Consider the following 16,481-nt stretch of genomic DNA (forward strand, 5'->3'; position numbering starts at 1 on the left):
GTACGAACTTGGTGAACTTCGGAGTTCCGCCCGAGAAGAAAGCTACGATCTCCTTAGTGGTTTCTTCCGAGTGCTCCGAGTCGGAATTATTGGCGAAATATTTGGGATTGGATCGCTTGTTCTTCTCTTCTTGTATAACTGCACTCAGCTTTGTCACCAGGTGCTTGGGCACAACGAAGTTGTAGTCGAAGTGTTCTGTTCGCACGTAGGCTTGTTGACTGCGCGCAGCCCGTGCGCCGATGAAGTCGTCCGTCATGGCAGTAGGGTAAGCTGCCATAATTGATCGGACGTACTCGACGTCATTTGTATTGTTTGCCCACTCGAGTACTCGTGAAAGTACTGGTGTGCTTTTGTCTGAGAGTGTAATAGCTGCTAGTCGTTGCGGCTTCGCCACCGCTTTTATCCGCGCCTGTGTCACCTTCTTTCGTTAATTGTGCCGGGGCTTAGCTTTGGGTAGCTGAAGTACTTCAATCTTGTCGTTTTTTCGCGCAGGTGGTTTTGAAACAGCCTTTGCCTTTGTTTGTACAATTTCCTTTGTCAGTAGCATTTTTTGCTTAGGCGGCGTAGACCCCGACTCAGACGAATCCAGTTTTGTCTCCCACGTTTGCGCCAAAGTTAGGAGCTTGGTGTTGCAGCTTGTGCTGGTTGATTTACGGCTTGTGGTGCTTGTTTTGGAATCCGAATTCACGAAATGTTGTCGCTCGTGGTCATGGGGGGGGCTGTACATTGCCTCCCGCAACTAGTAGAGCGTGTTCAGCTTGCTCCATGTCACAAATCATTGCCATTGTGTCGATGAGATCAGCTGGATCAATGTCAAATTCTGTATCACTCTCGTTAGCATCACCAAGAGCCGCAGTATCGTCCGTGCTATCGTCGGGCATCGTTGTCGCATCTGACGTGTATGTTGGTAGCTTTTGCATGCCATTGCGAGCTATCTCTTTCCACGAAGCAGTGCTGGGTAGAATGCTGGACTTGTTAATCCGGCAAGGTACTCAATTACTGGCTCGAACGCAGCTTTTGCATAGCAGTACTTCTCTTCCGATGATAACACCACCACATTTGCCTGTTCACGTCGCCTCAGCTTAACATATACAACCCGCGGCTTTTTAGTCCGAGATCGCAGTCCACTCCGCTCAACCCCACACGGCGGTGGTACTTCCGGGCTCACACCTTGTGTTGCCGAAACATCGTCTTGTGTTGCTTTCCATACTTCTTGTGTTGTTTCGGTTTCTTGCTCTGTTTCGTAAAATTTACTGACGTCGGATGGCTGCGTAGCGCCGTCGTGGGAGATGCATTGACCCGCATCTTTCATCGCTGCCTGCACTGTCTGGAGCATGCATACACCATCTGCAAATTCTTGATCCATATTCGCCATCGCCAGCATATCCCAGCGCTTAGGTATAGTTGATACTGGCAGACTCTCAAATTGATGAACATTGGCAGCGATGTACATCCAATGTTGACATGGTAGATTGTAGCTGCAGTAGAACAGACACGAACATGACCACGTGAGAGTCGTTGCATTGATGTGTATGCTCCCTCGTTCGCACTTCCCACTCACCAACATCAGAACCACGCTTAATGCATGTTGTCGCAGCACTGAATACCATAAAGTAGTCCCATTGCGTGCGTACGCTAGCCAGCATTGTGTCACTCAGGTGCTTTGACACTAGAGAGAGAAGTCCGGGAACGCCATCGGGCTGTCGCGACCTTGACGTATGCTTGTGCATAGCGGTAATGAGATGGCTTGTTATGGTAGCCTGGTGAGATAGTAGTCCACTCACTGTTGAGTCAAGTGGGGGGCGCTTCCCCAGCAGAAGTTTTAGCTGGTTCCAGATTGACTCGATCCTACTCGTCGTCGTGTTACCGGCCGTGAATGGTTTGCCCCTGACGTGGTCTGCCCACATTCCAACACAAGATTCCCAATTCGCCTCGAAATATTTCTGCAGCGCTGGGCATTCTAGCTTACAAATTTGTCTGAACGTGGATACTTCTGAGTCGAACGTCGTTTTGGTTTTACTGTTTTCAGCAACACAACCGGCAACATATTGTTAACAACACAACAAACAGCACAAGCTAGCAACACAACAAACAACACAAGCTAGCAACACAACAAACAACACAGCACAAACACGCACCAGTATAAGAGTTTCGCGAATGCCGATTCCAACGTTTCCCTCTCTGTCACCTTCAAGTTATACTCTTTCCGCTTGCAAACCTTGCGCCAGTACGTTAGCGCATGAAACTGACAAAGTAAAACATCAGCGCCAGGAAATGCCTTCTTCAGCACTCGCCACTCAACGAAGTCCTTGTCGATGACAACGGTCTGGATTGATTGCCAGGACGGATTCTTGCGCTTGAAAAACTCAACAATGAGCTCCATCGTGACAGCTTTTTGGTCGAGGGCTAGAAAATCAATTACAGGCATTCCTCTGCCTGTAGCAGTTGTAACTACAAGACTCCCTGTAGCATATAAATGAGTATGATATCAGACCTCACTTCAAGGATAATATAATTATCGACGTTACCCAGATGATATCCCAAATTATTGGTCCCAGGTGTCCAGTCCATGACTAGCGTGTCACCCCACTGTGCAAAACACTTTTTCTGAATGCACGTTTGCATCACAATCACACAAGTTGTGGTGTAGGGATTTCCAGATTCGACCATACGCCGACCTACTTTAGGTCAAGAATCGGCTCGGTCTGATAACCCAGAGCTTAGGAGCCAAGGATCACGGTAAGTACTCGGCGATCTGTCCGGATATGCTATCCGGACAGCCGCTGAGCTCAACGGTCGCCGGAACTCAGCTGAAGGGTCGGTAGAGATCCGAAACGACTACATTTCATTAGATATTTGTATGAGAAGCATAGGATTAAATAGGGGGAGCCGAAAGGGCTCCCAGAAGATAACAGAGCAGAATTTTCCTAGTCCAAGACACGTGTACACTTTTCCGGTAAGTCCCTGCATAGGGCTGGATTATGCCTGCCGTCAATACTCGAGAGGCATAGCTTGTAGGGTATTGACTGGTAGCGCCATGAGATTAGGTCGGTCCGGGTAGGACAAAGTCTCGCTACGCGCGAAAGAAAGTCCCGCATACTCAGCGGGCCGGTACGTCGGATAGCCCGGGTGCCGTAACACTTCTAGCTGAGCAGCCTCTGCGCTCGGTGACCTGTAAAAGCGCTCGCGCGCCGTCGTCCATCCTTTGGTGGAGGGCACAGGGTTGTGAACGAGCTCAGCCGAACCAAACTCGGCGGAGCCTCGGAAGTGATCTGACTTGGTTAGTCGGAACCGAGTGGAAGCGAGCCACTCGTCTGTCCCGGAATGCCGGACCGCGAGGGGACCACCCTCTGCGCAGGCCATACAACCGCCGACCTAACTCGGCGATTCGTTGTGGTTTGTGTAAGGAATCCACATCTGACGATATTTGTGTGTTCTACTACACCACAACTGGTGCCGCGACCCGGGAACAGGAGTGTGTGCTTGTTTTTATAGGTGCCAGCTAACCAAGTTAAGAGGAAGAGAAGAGAAAGAGAAGAGTGAAGATGGTCAAGGGATCAGCAACTCCGAGCGACGGAAGCCCAGGGACGGCTGGAGGATCGCCTCTCGCGGGGTCGGACCCGGCGGATCAACGACTCATCGCCATGACGATGGAGGTGGGACGAACCGTCCAGTTCGACGAGGATGGCCAAGACCAGGAGAGCGAGAACGGAGATGCAAGTGAAGGAGAGTAAGGCCGAGACCGCTGAGCTCGACGAAAGGTGCGAACGATGAAGAAGATGAAAGAAGAACATGGCGTTGCTCAAGGGGACCCGTCCGCCCCTTATTCCGAAAGCGACGAAGGAACGCCGATACGCCGAGCGCCAATAAAGTGTTGGCTCGACTCGGCGAGGAGATGAGAACGAGATCGGAATGGATGATGATGTTCGCGCCTGTGGCGATGGCGCAGGCGAAGTGGCCGATGTTGGGTCCCGAGTTAACTCAGCCGGTGCGTGCAGCCAACATCATTCAGTTGGTGGAAGAAACTGTGTTGCTGTTGAAGGCGATGGGCTATCGGTGCAACAGCCGACCAAACAGCCTCATCCTGTCCGACTGGAGTCGGACCCGTGGCGGAGCCGAGCTCTGGCAATGGAAGAAGAAGCTGAGAGTGGCGTTTGGATTGGAGAAGGCCCCTGGTGGAACGAAGAAGGTGTACAGCCGAGTAGCCGAGTTCAAACCGCTCGGCGAGGACCCGAGCAAGATTCCTTTGCCGAAGACCCCGGAGACGAAGAGACGTGAAGTGGTCCGCGCTACGCAAGGGACTCCGTACTTCGAAGACTCTCACATGCTGACTCCACTGAAGCTAAACCCGACTCAGCGAGCGCCGAGTCGTGGGCAGCGGAATGTAGGTCGTTACCGTGAATTGTATGACGCTGCAGATGAGGCTGAGCCTTACGAGGAGGATGAAGAAGACGACGACGCCTTCGACGTGAGAGGTAACCGTGAAGAAACCGTGAAGGACTACATCCGAAACTTGAGCTTTGACGCGGCTGAAGAGGACTCGACGCAGTACCTCGAAGTCCGAACCCACGCCTCGCTCGACAAAATCGCCGAGTTCGAAGGAAAGCGCTACCGCTCTGACGCGTCGCTCCAGTGGCTCAAGCGTTTCATCTACGAGATGAAGAGCACCAGGATGCCCCAAAGTGCATGGTGCGAGCCTTTCTCGCTATGCTTGGGACGTGCGGCGAAGAGTTGGTACAGGCAGCTGCCGAAGAAGACTCAGCGACGTTGGAAACTACTCAGCGAGGCGTTCCTGGATTATTATTGCTCACAGTTCGACCAATACGCCCGCACTCGTTACTACTCGGCGAGACGTAAAGTCAACGAACCGATCTGCGACTTCCTGATCCGACTCAACGGGTATGCTCGGACAGCCAAGATCCAGTACGAGAAGGGTGGCGCCGACGCAGCTGACCATGTCGAACACTTCTTGCTGCATTGTGGTGATGACGATGTGATGGATTTGATGTACCCCTTGCAGTTGGGAGACATCAGTAAGGTGGAACAGATAATCAATCGTCGGATCCTCGGCGAGAAGCGCAAGAAGCAACGCGACCGACTCGTGATCGCACGAGGCCGAGATGACAAGCGGAAGGATCAGAGCCGCCGAGATGAGAAGCGCAGTCGCAAGGAAGAAAACCGCGACCGCCGAGTCACTGTCGCGGACGCTGACTCCGACGGAGAGGAACTCATCGATCAGAACCCGCCGAGTCCGTACAACTCCGAAGACGAATGGGATGATGAGGACCAGTCCGGAGGCCACGACTCAGCGGAAGATGACGACTACATTGACGCCGGCGTTTCCAATGATAAAGGAAATACACCGGACCGCCGAGAGAACTCGGCAGGAGACCAGAAAGGCTCGAACCGAAGCTGGGGAAACTCAGCGAACCGACCTCCGCGACCGTACAACCAACGAGAACAGTCGAATCGTGGAGATGGATCACGCGACAACACCCAACGTGGACCTTGTGCAGCTTGTGGAAGAATGGGGCACTCGGCTCACTACTGTCGACGACGCTGCAAATTCTGCAGACAAGTCCATGAAGGCGGCCAGTGCGAGCTGTTTCGTCAATATGAGAAGCTGGCTGCGTTCGTGAAGAACTCTGTCGACAAGTCGCAAGTGCCAGAAGACCTGCAAAACCTTTACGCGCCGAGTGATTTAAACTCGGCGGCCCGCCAACACTGACTGGGTTGGAATATGCCGGGCTGCCACAGTCAGCTGAACCTGCAGTTGAGGCGAACTTCTTGTTTGCCTTCGTAGGCGAAGCAGGACGGCCCGAGGGACGAAGCGGGGATGGCAATTGGATGTGTGAAATCGACGGAATTGAACGTGAGCTCGGTGAGTTAGATGATAACAGCCGAGCGATTGCAAGTGTAACTCGGCAGTCAGACCAGACTGTGCATCGTACCAGGATAATGAAGCTGCTTCCGGGAGAACGGCTGGGATGGTGGTAAGCACAGACGTTTGATCGCCGAGTTAGAATGAGAGCCCTCGTATTGGGTGCAGTGAATGACCGAAGGACCAAGATATTATTGGATACCGGAGCAAATGTCTCGGCGATCAGTGAGTACTTCGCGAGGAAACTGCGTCTCAAGAGAGTGGCCAGCCGAGATAAGCGAATTGACATACAAGGAATAAGTAAAGACAGGATGGTGACAACGTCAAGAGCAGTGGTGAAGGTGACACTCGGCTGGGAAGTGGCATACGAGTTTGAAGTATGGATAATGCCTCATCATGCCGGAGTCGATTTGATTCTCGGCACCGACTTCATGATCCCAGCTGGAATCCGTCTGGATCTGTACAACTCGGCGGTAAAGCTACCCGATGAGATGGTGATTCCACTCATCCGATCAAGTAATGCACCGACCAAGACCGAGTTCGGACCAAATGTCCCATGCGGGCCACCAGACGGGTTGACGATCGAAAGTCGAATGACCGCTGAGTTCAAATTGCCCAGGCGACAACCCAGTGAGTCGACGCATGACTTGTGGGTGTGACGGACGAAGGGTTGGATTCCAACGGTTGTTTTTAATCGCCGAGGAAGACCAACCCATGTCCTGATTACGAACGTACGACAGGCGTCAGTCTGGTGCCCACCTCACTTTTATGTGATAAAATGGCAACCACACGGAGTACTGGCCAATGAGGGATATGTCCGCGTGAACTCGGCGAAGTACCGTGACTGGCAGATATTGGCCTTTGAGTCGGCGATGGATAAAGATTTGCTGCAGAAAGAACAACGACTGTACGACGACTGGTTGTCACACCAGCCGCCAGCTGTGGAAAGACGAAAATACCCAACTCCGACGGCGGTGGAAAGACGACCTCCTCCAGTGGAAAGTGGACCAGAGTTAACATGCGCCGAACGCTGGAGAAGGATCGAAGCCGACACTGAAGCCGGCGACTACGAGAGGCGTCGCGGTAACGCAGACGTCATATCGACTTCAGGGGTGACAAGGGGTGACCCGGCTATAAACTCAGCGTTCAAGCTGGAAGACTTCCGAGCGGACCGTACGTCGGTGCTACACGATGGCCAAGATGTCTCCTATCAGCTGTCCAAGTTTGAAGACGATGGCGCCATTTCTGACGTCAACACGTACTCAGCGGTTGAAGGAAAAAGTGAAGTAAGGGCCACGGAAGACGTTTCGGCGACTGAAGACTCAGCTATAACGGAAGGAGATCTTGACGAACGCTCAGAACGCGCCCTAAGTGATGCCCAACCTGTTGCTGACAACCGAGCCAAGTTTGGAGTCAGTAGACCAAGTTCTGCAGCCGTGGTGAACTCAGCGATGGGTACACCGGAAGCCTGCATTATCAAGTCGGGGGCAGTGAACTCGGCATCAGCAGATATAAATACTGAGAGTGCCCCGGACGTGGCCACAACATGTTGTCATGATGTCAGCTATACCGATGACGCGTTTGCATGCACGGAAGTTAGTTCTGCCGTCACAACCAACTCAGCGGTTGATCACTCCGACGCGACCAAGGACTATGATAGTCGGGAGGTATTACTGCCTGAAGGAATAAAGCCGAACGACGACCCAGCTACTGCGAACTCAGCGTTGGAGACTATGGAGACTACGACCGGTCTGGAAGTGGTTAGACAGCGTGACGATGATGCCATCTACCTCGGAGCCAAGTTTGAAAACGCAGGAGTCAGATCGACCATCGCAGTGAACTCAGCGAATACGGGCCCTGACGCAACCGACAACCATGAATTACCAGAGGTATCACTGTTGGAAGGTACTATAGCTGAGGTCGGAGTGACGAACTCAGCGGCGACGGTGTTCGACCCCGGCGGAATTGACTACGGTTTAGGACAAGCTGGAGATGACGAGTGCAACTCAACGAGAGACCCAACGGAAACTCTAAGACAACACTACTTGGCTATCGCCGCGGCTGAAGACGAGCAAGAGGATGATGTTGACGATGGTACGACCAACGCCTTTGAGCGTAGTGGAACAGATCTGGAATTGACGGACTACGCTCACGAGCTGGCCTTCCTTCCCGACCTCACTGAAGTTGAACCTACCGAACTCGACTATGGCGCTGCAAACGTCAAGTCGAGTAGTCATACGCCAGCACAGTCGGCTAAATTGGTGGCAGAGCTACAAAAGCACGAAGGGATAATGATTTCAAGTGGTAATGCCCTGCCGCCTCCAGCGTATGGAGCATTGTGCGACATCGACGTTCAGGGGCACGCACCCATAAAGCAGAGAGCTCGGCGGATACCTCTTCGCCACTTGAGCAAACTTTACGAGTTGTTGAAAGGGCTACTTCGAGCCGGGCTGATATCGTTCTCGGGCAGCCCTTGGGCCTCGCCAGTGGTGATAGTGCTCAAGAAAAATGGTGTGGATATCCGGCTATGCATTGACTATAAACTGGTTAATGCGGTCACGACGCCGATGGAATACGCTATGCCATTGGTCGATGACCTGCTTACCGAATTGGAGAGTTACTTGTGGTTTTGCTCGCTCGATGCTGCGAGTGGATTCTGGGCAGTCTTGATGACACGCCGAGCTCGACAGATCTCGGCGTTCGTATGTGCACTTGGACACTTTGAATGGTTACGAATGCCGTTTGGATTGAAGAATGCGCCTATGATTTACCAGCGACTGATCGACAACGCTCTTTGGGGATACGTTCAACCAAAGGGAGGATGGCAACTGTTTGCCGAACGAATGGCTGTTGCTGAAGCCAAGTCGGGAACTCGGCGAGTTGAGCTCGGCGGAGTCAGCGATTCAGCGCAGAGTCAGCTGACGAAGTTTGAAGCTGACCACCAATCACAAGCTGACTGCGATCCGGTCCAAGACCTGGTCAATGGACCGGACGGCGACATGTTTGCTAATGGAGAACCAGACCAGTCTTCCTTGATTCCGGTGTTCAAGCGGAGGTCGTTTGTCGACGATATCTGTTTTGGAGGTGAGACGTTCGACGCCTGCTTAGAGACACTCGACCGATTACTAGCCCGGTTCACAGAATGTCGAATTAGCATCAGCTTTACCAAGAGTATCTTTGTCCAACCCAAGGTTGATTTCCTATCGCACGAGATTACGCCGAGTGGCATACGCGCTGATGCGAAGAAGATAGCCGCGATCGCCGAGCTCGCCTTCCCGAAATCAAAGAAGGGGATGCAAGCTTTCCTCGGTGCCCTCAACTATTACGGCCGATTCATCCAGAACTTGGCTGTTTACGGAGCAGTACTCTATCAGCTAAACGATACGGACTTTGGCCCTGGGGGTGACCTGGCGTCAGCAAAAGCATCATTCGCCGAGCTCAAAAGACGGGTAGCAGAAGCTCCAATTCTGCGTCATACGACTCGGCGAAAGAAGTCCATATAATGTTGTACGCCAATGAGTGGGCGCTGAGCAGTACGTTGATGCAACCACACGACGACAAGCTGCACCCAGTTCGCTTCTGCGGACGCGTACTAAAGGAGAACGAACTCGGCTATCATCCCGCTGAGAAAGAAGTAGTCGCGCTGTTGCAATTGCTGAAAGTGTGCTACACTCTCTTGGCGGGAAAGACGCTTCACGTCTACACCCGTTTCTCCACGCTGGAGTGGGTGTTTAAGTCAAAGTCGCTGTACGGTCGCGCAGTCAGTTTCGCAGTTATGTTGTCGCCCTACGATTTGAAGGTGAAACGAGTACGTGAGCGAGATGTAGACTTCGCCCAGTTGCTCCAGGCGTCGATAACCCCGTTTATCGGACTCGACGATTCCTTGAAGCACCTGGCACCTCCCTCCAAGAACTCGGCGACAGTTCGAATGGACCCAGCGCTGCTATATGCCCGAATACCAGCTGACTTTGCAGGATGCGTGCGGTCATTTGATGGCTCAGCGAAGACGGCTAAATACGGCGGGTATGGCAGTTGTTCGTGGATACTGTGGCGCCTTCCGAATTGGGACATTGAGATTGCTGCGAGTGCGTACCTGTCGTCCACCACAGTCAACATCGCCGAGTACACCGGCATGAACAATGGAGTCTTGGCAGCGATTGACCGAGGGATAACCGATCTGATTATCGTGGGTGACTCCCGGCTTGCAAACCAGCAATCCATGGGGGTGATAGCATGCAAGAAGGAAACGTTGCAAGTGGAACTAGCTCGGCACAAGGATCTCACGAAACAACTCAACTCGGTCCGGTATCGACACATAGCGCGACACTATAACGCAGCGGCTGATTCTCTCGCTACAGAAGCACTGGAAGCTAAAGCTGGACGAGTAATTCTTGGGACGGATAGGAAAGCAGAGCTGAGAATGATTAACCGAGTAGCCGAAGAACTGTACGCCACAAACAACCCAGCGGAAACCCCGATTGTCACGGCAGTCACTCGTAGTCGAGTACGCCGAGTTCACTTTGAGGACGAGCTGGATGAAGACTCGGCTAGAGCAAGAGGAGGAAGTCAGGATCACGAAACCATGTCAACCAATCCTGGAGAATCTGCGTTTGAAAGCAGTGGAGATGAATTCGAACAAGTCAGCAGGGCGTCGACTCGGCGGACTAACCACACGACCCCGAATGTCGAAACAGGGTCGCAGATGGAGTCAGCCCAGACAGCTCAGAATGCCAACGACATTGATCCAGTGACAGTACAGACTGAGCGGAGACGACGAATCGCGAAGGCACAAGATGAAGAACTCAGGTGGGCCGATCTGAAGGCGTACCTGAGAGGTGAATTTGAGGACCTTACTCACCGTCGAGCTCAGAATGCCGGCAAAGTCGCAGAAGTCTTTGTACTCAGCGAAGACGGCCTGTTATACCGCCGAGATGAAGCTCGCCGACTCGGCGAACTCGGCGAACCGAACCTCTCATTGAGATTGGTGATTCCGTCAACTATGGTCGACGAAATACTTCATAGCTGTCACAACTCGATCGAAGGAGGGCATCAAGGCATGGTCAGAACTTATCACCGAGTCAAGGCAGACTACTACTGGATTGGTCTTTACGCCGACGTGGTGAAACATGTTAGGGCCTGCGAGGACTGCAATACTAGTAAGAGCAAGCCACAGTTGAGAGGTTATTCGCCGGGAAATGTGGTGTCAGACCATCCATTCCAAGTCGTGTCAATGGATTTCGTGGTTCCCCTTCCTCGAACTCAGCGGGGCAATACTGCACTGCTGCTGTTCCAGGACCACTTCACGGGGTTCTTTATCGCTAAGGCTATGAATGACACCGGAGCACTCGAAGTGGCCAAGGTATTTGAGGAATGCGTCTTCAGGCAGTTCGGGGCTCCGTCTCTGATACGGCACGACCGAGATCCAAGGTTTATGAGTGAAGTGTTCCAAAAGTTCTCCGAGATGATGCAGTCGAGATCAAGAGCTACGCTGAGTTACCGACCACAAGCTAACGGTCAACAAGAGAGGTAAGTCAAGACAATGGTTCAGACTATACGGGTCTACGTAGAAGACCCACTTCAAGCCGACTGGGATGACATCGCCGAGAAGATGGTACACGCTATCAACAACTCAAGAGATTCGACTCGGCGAGAAACCCCTTTCTACCTGGTGCATGGTTGGGACGCCAAGTCTACACTCAAGGCTATGACGAGTTCAATACGACGTGGACAGGGACGCCCAGTCAGCTCGGCGGACGCAGTCGAGTGGCGCCGAGAAGCGAGCAGACAACGAGAAGTGGCACTACGATTAGCAGCTGAGTTCCAAGTGCGAGAGAAAGCACGACGAGCTCGAGAGCACAACGAAGCGTTGAGCAAGAAGGAGAAAAGATCCATTCCCAACACAGCAGACGACGAAGATGAAGTTGCAGAACCAGGCGATGAATCCACCAAATCCTTGTTCAAAGAAGGAGATCAAGTCTGGTTGTTTATGGAGCGAGTGAAGTCGGGCCTGACCAAGAAGTTAGCCCACCGATGGCATGGACCATTCAGGGTGAAGAAGAAGGTGGAAGAATTCGCCTATGAATTGGAGTTACCCGACAAGAGTGGATATAGGTTCTACCCAGTGGTTCATGTATCACGTCTGAAGGCAGTCACCGAACTCGGCGGAAGACCAAAGACGAGGCTAATCGCCGACCTCGAAGAGACTCAGCGATTTGACTTTGATGAAGAATTACTGCCTGAAGACAGCTGGGAACCAGACACAAGTACAAACCAGTATGAAGTCGAAGCAATTCTCGACGATGAGCTACCATTATCCACAAGTACGTCACGATCACAACGGAAGTTTAAAGTTAAGTGGGTCGGCTACGATGAGCCTACTTGGGAACCACTGTCGAATTTGTCATGTGGGGGTCTCCTGTTTGACTATCTACGACAGAAGAAGCGCGAAAACCGTCTGCAAATGGTGCAAGTTGCAGATGAGGATTAACAGCTATTGCACCAAAAGTTACACCAACTCAGCGGACGACACAGGCCGAGTTGAGACGGAATGCTACTGTGTCGAAACTACATATACTGAATAATTACGAAATGAAGTCCTGAACGATACCTACGGGACGCCCAGTCAAAGGAAGAAAACTAAAAAGTCGGCGATCCGGATTCCAAGTGAGTTGAACCCGACGGAGACAACTGGGAAGAGCTCAGCGGACTCGACGATTGGGGGCGTGGCGTCGTAGCAGACGTCATCCCTTGGGAACTTGCGGAAGGAGATGCAACATTCGCAGCCGTGGCAAGAAGTATCATCGCCGAGCTAGCCAACGAAGCTGACGCCGAACCAGGTGCCTCAGGACCCGACGCGGCGGAAGTGGGCTGAGGATCCGTTCCACTGGGGAGTGGGGTGCCGAACGGAGACATACTCGGAGACGCGCCTCGGAGATTGGGAGAACCCAACCCATCGTCCGCCGAGTCGTCATCAGACGCACTCTCGCCATCTGAGCCGAGCTCACCGATCGAAGACCCAGTAAAGATATGGATGCCTTGACGATTCAGCCGAGTTGAAGCACCCGGGGCATAGGCAGGAGGCGCTTGTTCAGCAAGATCGAAATCTTCTTCAATCGCGTCGTCAACAACCTGAGGATCCATACCGCGCGGAGCGAAAACCAAGAAGTCCACGTTCCGAGCGCGGAAGCAAGTATTGTACGGATGGACCGCCGGGTCAGTAAGCCACCAAGCTCGCCAGGGCTCGGCTAGATCCACATCGTGAGCACACTGGACCCAGTCTCTCCCGGAAGGAACCCATGAAAGGTTAACGGGAGAGTAATGGGGAACGGACGGATCAAAATAAACCTCTGCGTCCACCAGTGGAGCAGGTTCGTCGCCGAGCTTCTGAGTGACCGCCGAGTAAAGCTGGTCGTAGACAGCAACAACCAAAGATCGCAAGGTGTCACTACGACGTTTGCGCTCGCGCTTGTACACCAGCCACAGTTCGTATACCTCAGCAAGCTGGGCGGGCGTGGCAGCCGGGTTGACGTCAGGATGGAGACCCATTAACACACTCGACTCGACAATCCAATGACGACGCTCATAGAGAGCTGCGAAGTAACGAGTCATTTGGCCATCTGTCTGGATGGGCCTCCCCGCCGAGTCCAAGGGACTGTCGCCACGAAGCTTCACCCACATATCTCCAAGAACTTGCATCAAAGTTCGAGGCCGGGTTTGAGAAGCCAAACACCGCCGAGCTTCCTCCAGTATCGACGGAAAAAAGAAGAAAGGAAGCTCAGGGAGCATCCGCCGAAGACGCTGACAAGGATGGCTCGGGTCGAAAACGGCCATGAAAGCTCGAATGCCGTCAAGAGAACACGGCGTAGGTGGAACACGACTCTTGCCCCCTACGAGCTCCATCTGCACCCCTCCGCTCAGTGTATCCAATAATGCATTCCAACAACGAGTTGAGCCGAAATGCATGAATGGTACCTCGCGGAGTTGAGCCATGTGAAGAGTCAGGCGACAATCCTTGGACACCGCTTGCGAGGCCCGAGTCCGTAACGTCGCCAGCGGGAGTGTAAGAGCGCTGGGAAGTGCGACCACAGCCGGACGTGAAGCAGTCGACCTCGGCTGAGAGAGAATCGATATAACCGGGAGCCTACTCGGCGAAGGAGCAGCCGGAATGGACTGAGCCGGAGCTGGATCAGGAGTCGACGGAAGCTGCCGATGCTTGTGGTGTCGGTGCGTCTTGTGATGCTTCTTGTGCTTCTTGTGTATCTTGGATCGCTTCGACCGATGACCGGTAGGACTCGACGAGGCACGACGTTTGCGATGCTGCTGCTTCCCCGAAGCCGGCGCAGAGGCAGAACTCGTCCCGTCACCAGAATCCGTTGATGAAGGCCGCGAAGAGTGGCGATCACTCGGCGGCAAGGACTCATCGCTCATCTCTTCGTCAGAACCGAAGATCGCCGCATGAAGACTTCTCGCTTGGGCAGAACGACGAGCATCTGCGGTCGCTGAGTCGGAACCTGAAGGACTGCCAGCCGAGTTCTCTGATAAGGAAATGGGATCCAAGAGCGACCCAGCGGCAGGATTCGTCGAGCCGGTGGACGGTACAGAACCATCACCAGGCCCTAACACCTCGTCGTCAGACGCGTCGAGATCCTCAAGCAGCTGAGCAGTCACAGTGCGGGCGGTCGCAGCAGATCTCCGGATAGGGCGCCCACATGGGGACGTCAACACGGCCGTGGTCACAGGGAGAGACGGTCTGAGGACACTCACGGCCGGAGTCACTAAGTCAGTCGGCGTGGTGGATACGCTCAGACCCCGAGAGGCCGACTGGGAGCGTCCAACCACCGTTAGCACGACGCTGAGTGGTGCGCTCGACTGGGGCAACCCAGCGGAGATGGGCGAAGTCGAGCCTGGGGCACACACGCTCGTAGCCGGGACAGGCAGTGAAGCCACGACATCGGATGAAGATATCGGCGGTGGGCGAGTAGCCGCGACTGACGAAGTCACCGGAGGACCAGAAGACGAAGAACCCGCCGAAGTCGTCGAAGCAACTGCAGGAACGGTGTCGGCGGGCGGCTCAGGCAACTCAAACTCAAACTCAGCTTCGCTCGAAGCGTCATCGTCGTCTTCAGAGCGAGCAGAGACAGCGGGCTGAGTAGCAGAACTCAGCTGAAGGTGACGAACCTTCTTCCGCCGAGTCCGACGACGGGACTTTCCAGAGCGAGGCCTTCCTCCATCGGATACAGTAGCTTGAGGTGAACTTGAGTGCAAAAGGGTACTGATAGCCTCGTGTCCATCCTCTCCGGGGAGTGGACAAGCGTACGGTTGAGGCGGATGCGGCGCCGGTGCACGATGACGAGGACCTGCAGCAGTGGGAGACTTGGGGTTGGCATAACGCCGAAGCCGCTGAGTCGAGGTCAAGTTTGCCAAAGGCGTACGGTGAAGCTGAGCAAGAGTCGGCTCAGCCTGGGCTGTTACCGCCGCTGAGCTGACTGGAGCCGCAGCCGAGTCTGCCAATGAAGTCGCCGAAGACGCTTGACTAGCTGAGGGAACCACACTAGGACCAATAATGGAACTCGCCACTGGAGCATCTCGGCGAGGATGGACAATCAACTCCAACCGCCGAGTTTCACCAGCGGGGATGTTGAGAACCTCAGGAAAGCGAGACTCCAAGACACGACACAGCCGGGCGTTGAGGAGAAGGTCGGACGGATCAAGTTCAGGAACTTGCAAGCCACCGCCAGCAGCAGCAGCCATGTGAGGATCGTGCATCGGAATAATACCATTCCGACGGATGAGCCGCTTCTGTCGCAAGATCACAGCCCGCTGCTCAGCGATCACCGACTGAGCGTGCCGCAAGGGTTGAGTACCGGTGGAACTGTACAACCGCACCGACTCCTGCAGCTGTTCGAAGTGCTTGGAAGCAATGCCCTGAAGAGTGACGAACGCCGCATCCCTCTCAGAAATGGATCGGAGAAGGACGTCGATCTCGGCGTCCCGATCCAAGACTTGCTGATGGTGGAGCTGGGCCTGACCCAACGCAGCGTCAACCTTGCTCTGCTCAGCTGCGATGGCCCGAGCAAGTTTTGCCTCACTCAGAGCTACAGCCTTTCGCAGCGACGCGAGGAGATTAGCCGATTGCGTGGCAGCAGCCTCCAATCGAGACACTTGCTGTTGAGCCGACGAGAGCTGAGTTGACAAGTCGACATTGCTGAGAGCAAGCGAGTCCAGTCGCCGAGTCAGTGCGCGGTTCTCCTCCTGAGCAGCTTGATTGTCAGCTTGGAGATCGCCGATGATCTTTGGATAATCAAGCGCGGCGTAGTTGTCTTTCAAGATATCCAACAGTTCCCCCGCGGAAGCAGCATGCAAAATCGCTCGCCGCTGCACGGGATCGGAGGGCTCCACGGAACGAGTAAATCCGTAAGCCATGAGCCTCGCCAAGAAGGTCAATTCTTCTCGGCGATCATGCCCTTGCTCGTTAATTCTGGCCATGAGGGAGTCAAGACTCACTGGAGCAGCCGAGCTTGGCTGATTAGTGGCGCCCGAAGTGGTGTCGCCCGGCAAGCTCGGTGGACCAGGAAGGCGCACGCGAGAAGACTCTGCCGAC

This window comes from Phytophthora infestans, genomic scaffold (assembly GCF_000142945.1).
Source record: "Phytophthora infestans T30-4 supercont1.1 genomic scaffold, whole genome shotgun sequence".
Taxonomy (NCBI): Eukaryota; Oomycota; class Peronosporomycetes; order Peronosporales; family Peronosporaceae; genus Phytophthora; species Phytophthora infestans.